Source organism: Arachis ipaensis, chromosome B08 (genome assembly GCF_000816755.2).
Source record: "Arachis ipaensis cultivar K30076 chromosome B08, Araip1.1, whole genome shotgun sequence".
NCBI classification, from domain to species: Eukaryota; Viridiplantae; Streptophyta; class Magnoliopsida; order Fabales; family Fabaceae; genus Arachis; species Arachis ipaensis.
The window spans coordinates 112,539,025-112,543,405 of record NC_029792.2 but is presented as its reverse complement, the minus strand read 5'-3'; positions in this window follow the sequence as shown (position 1 = coordinate 112,543,405).

Here is a 4,381-nt window from a genome sequence, read left to right as displayed (position 1 = left end):
GTATAACATTTAAAATTTATCATTTTTAACATCCAAATTTCTCAATTCCAACATAAAAATGCACAATGCACCATAACATCCAAACGTCTTATTATTAACATCCAATTATATAACACATTAACATCCATAAATAAATTAATATTTTGGTGTAATTAAATTCCACAGTACCTAAAACAATTATCTATAAAAATAAAGACAAATAATAATAAATTAAATTTGTGCAAAAAACAAGTAAACAAAAGAGCTAAACTATTAGATCTTCATTGCCGAAACCCTATCTATGCCTCGTCAAGATGTTAAAGTCTTCCTCTTTCACCTCGCTGAATCTGTTCTCAAAGTGGCTGAAGCCCTCTCTCTGCCTTGGAGTTTTACTCGACCTTTTTGTGCAATAATTACGCCAAAGGCCTCCTTTCAAATTCTTCCACACTCTAGAAACCTCCTCTTTTCTATAGTTTCAAATGATTTTGGATGAGATTGGGTAATGGTGTGAGTAAGAAAAAATATAGAATATTTGATTGATGACAAGCACAATAATTGCCATAAATTTAAAAATAACCATTTATTTATTATTTTTTAAGTCATAGATGTTACACGCGCCTATTGTGAATTTGGGTTTAAAAACATAACAAATTAAATATAAGCTCATCTGTGGCCTCAATAAAGATTTGGTTGATTATTTGTTAATATTTTTTGGAGTAATGCTACTAGCTAAAATATTATAAATAATAAATAAAGATATATAATTAATAATATTTGTGTTTATAAGAGAGTGTGAATCACTCTCTTAATTTAATTAATACAATTAATTTTTTTATTTAATTATACTAAAAGTTAATTCCAAATTTAATATGAATTTGATTCCAAAAATTTCTCTCTCATTATTACTCATGCATTTATAATTTTATAATTTTTTCTCTCAAATAAAAATTTCAAATTTTTATATTTTCAACTTTTAAAAAATTTCAAATCACCTCAACACATTTTATAAAAAATAAAAACATCTTAAATTTGATCAATTTCTATTTATTAAAAATAAAAAAATCCAAAATTGTTGGTTCATGACTTACAAAATAAAATAATAAATAGTAATAAATTAACACCAATTTATTAATTATGGATATTATATATATAAAATTATAAATATTATACGTATAAAAATATGGATGTTAAATTAGAGAATTTAACCACTATTATACAACTCGTATTTTACATATAAATTAGGGCAAAAAACAGAAATAAGCCAAGGGAGAAAATAATTTACGTCAATCAGCCAAAACGAAAATTGCTTCATGAATCCACCAATGCACGTTTATATGTAAAACAAAAATTAAAAAATAAAATTTTAAAAATAATTATTAACTCGTTATATTAAAATCAATAAATAAGCATACATATGAATAATAAATAAAAAATATTAAAATTATGACCCTTTAATGTACATGTAAGATAATTATGAATGTTATAAGTATGAAATTATGGATGTTATTAATATGAAATTTTGGATGATATGTGTACTTTACCTAACTATGAATGTTATGTGTATAAATATCTGAATGAATAAATTTAAGTATTTGATATTTTCTTTTTCAAATCTAATTATATACCTCAATTCAAAAAATGTGTAATTATTAATAAACAATTACGGTGTTCAATGAAAAACAGAAAAAACAAATCACACAGAATCGTATTTATCCAAAGAAATGTCCTTTTTCATCCAAAGAAAATCATATTTATCCCAGTCCTACCCCAAAAAAATGGAATTCTCAATACAATATTGAAACAATTAAAAATTTCTAAACCTAACATAAATAAAAGAATTTTCAAATCTCCCTAAACATCTCTTCATAAAAATTAGTTTTTATTAATCCAACCAGTGAATATACAATATTGTGAAAAAATGAACAATAAGGCTTTAATCAACAATGATGAAGTTTGAGCAAGAATGAGAAATCGAGAGAAAATGATGAATGTGAAAACTGAGTTTGTGTATTGAATTGATTATGATCACTCCTTATTACAATATATATACACTTGAGTCATCCTCTGCCAATATAACAGTAAAACCAAAACAGAATTATAACTAACCTGCTATACAAGCTAACTTACATCTCTACATAACTAACTCTGTTAACTAACTTTCTTTATTTTCTTTTATAGCAGTGTTATCTCTATCATACAATATATATAAGGGCAAATCGCTCATATAAACCATAGGCATAAAAAAATTACGCAGATTACCAAATCAAAATATATTGACTCATTTTATTAACTGAGTAGGTAATATCTGGTCTAGTAATGTTTACTTATTACTGCCCTCCAATGATGGAAGTTGGGTCCTTAAAAGCAGTACTAACTTCAGATGTTAATTTGATAGAACTAATCATTGAAGTAATCACTCTTTTGGAATTTTGCAATCTTGCCTTGACTAACAACTCACCAATACATTTAGATTGATTTAAAGAAATAAGAGAAAAAGAGTGATGAACAACCTTAATTCTAAGAAAGTAGTTTAAGTCACCTAGCCCTTTAACATAAAAGTAAAATTCATGAACCTATCATCATTTTTGATACTCTTAGCAATATCATTATCAACGTTACCGGTCACTAACATGTCATCGTTATAGATGAGAATATAAGTAATAAAGTTAGGTGTAGATTTGATAAAACGAGAGGAATCACTTCGAGCACAATCAAAATCAAATTTCTTTAAAGTTGCAGTGACGCTTACCATGCTCTAGGAGCTCACTTGAGGCCATATATAGCCTTATTTACATACAAACCAAATTAGGGTTAAATTGTTGAATCTTGATGGTTGTGTTGTGTGAATAGTCTCTTGTAAGGTGCTATTTTAAAAAGCATTATGAAAACGATATTTGTTCTTGTGTGAGTAACATGGGCGTAACTCGGTTCTTGGGAGCTGACGCCGAGCTGTTGCCTTTTACGCCGAGCTATAAGTTAGGAAGATCTGAGCTCTTCTTCTAGAAGGATGTCACGTCACGGAGAGTATGAACAAAGGGGAGTGTACATGCAAAAGGCACTCCGATACTTAAGTTAATATTGTGAATTTCAGTATATCTTTCGAGGGTAAAATATCATACCTTTATAGGTGGAGTAGGATAGGTCGGTTACGCTTCTGTTGGTCATCTGTATTGAAGAGTAGTTATTAGGTTTTAGTAGGCGATAATATCTGGTCAGATGTTTTTGTTCTAAGATGTAGTCCGTTGAGTCTGATTGTAACGCATGGTGCCGAGCTATAACGTATATTATGGTGCATAATGCCGAGTTATGGCTTCGAATTTGTAACAACCATATCAATATTGTTTTATTTTTCACCTTTTTGAAAGAGCAACAGTAAGCATTACCCAAATGATGACATGCAAAAAAAAAACTGGTCAAAATCAATGACATGTGCTTGATTGAATACTTTTGCAACTAAACATGTACATTAGAAATATCTAAAGCATTTTGTTATTGAGAAGAAGCTTGTATAATAGGATTAGAAGAATTTAAAATAGAATTTGAGGAATTTATAGAAGAGGGTGGTACAGTAGATATTGAGGATAAAAATTCATTGACAGAGTTAGAAGAAGAATTTAACATATGAGATGATGAGTTTAGAAAACCAAAACCTGAAAACTTTATCTCATCAAACACCACATCTCGAGCAATATAAATTTTTCCATCTCTTGCTATGTACTTGTAACCCTTTTGATTAATTGCATAACCAAGAAAGATACAAGGATTGGAATGAAATTCCAACTTATGAGCATTTTAAGGTCACAAATGAGAAAAACATAAACATCCAAAAATTTTTCAAAGGCATAATCTGAAATATGACGTTCTATTAATAATAAGAAAAATAGTTGTAGAGAAGACTTTGTCCCAAAAGGACAAAGAGAAAGAGGTTATCGTACTACTTAAACACATGAAACATTTGAGATCTATGAGTGAGTAAATAAATACTAGTATGCCTAGAAAAAACACCTATAAACGGCACATAGTATGTATATCCATTTTGAGGGATAACAGATGTAAGACCCCAAATATCAAAAAATACCAAAGCAAGAGGATAATCATAGTCATTAGATGATGCAAAATATGGTAAACGATGGGATTTGGCCATGCATCAAAATTGGCAAACAGAACTTGTATTGTTCTCTTTATTAACTAGAAAATTACACTTTCCAATGATTGATTTTACAATTGGCAAGGAAGAATTACCAAATCATTTATGATACACATCTAAAGAAACACAAGTGGCAACTAAAATTATAGGAGAATAGACAAAGATTTATGCTTTGTCATTAGAATCAATTTAGATCAATTAGCATCGTCTATATTTATATAGCATATCTGTACATTAATTATAGGATTCTATGTC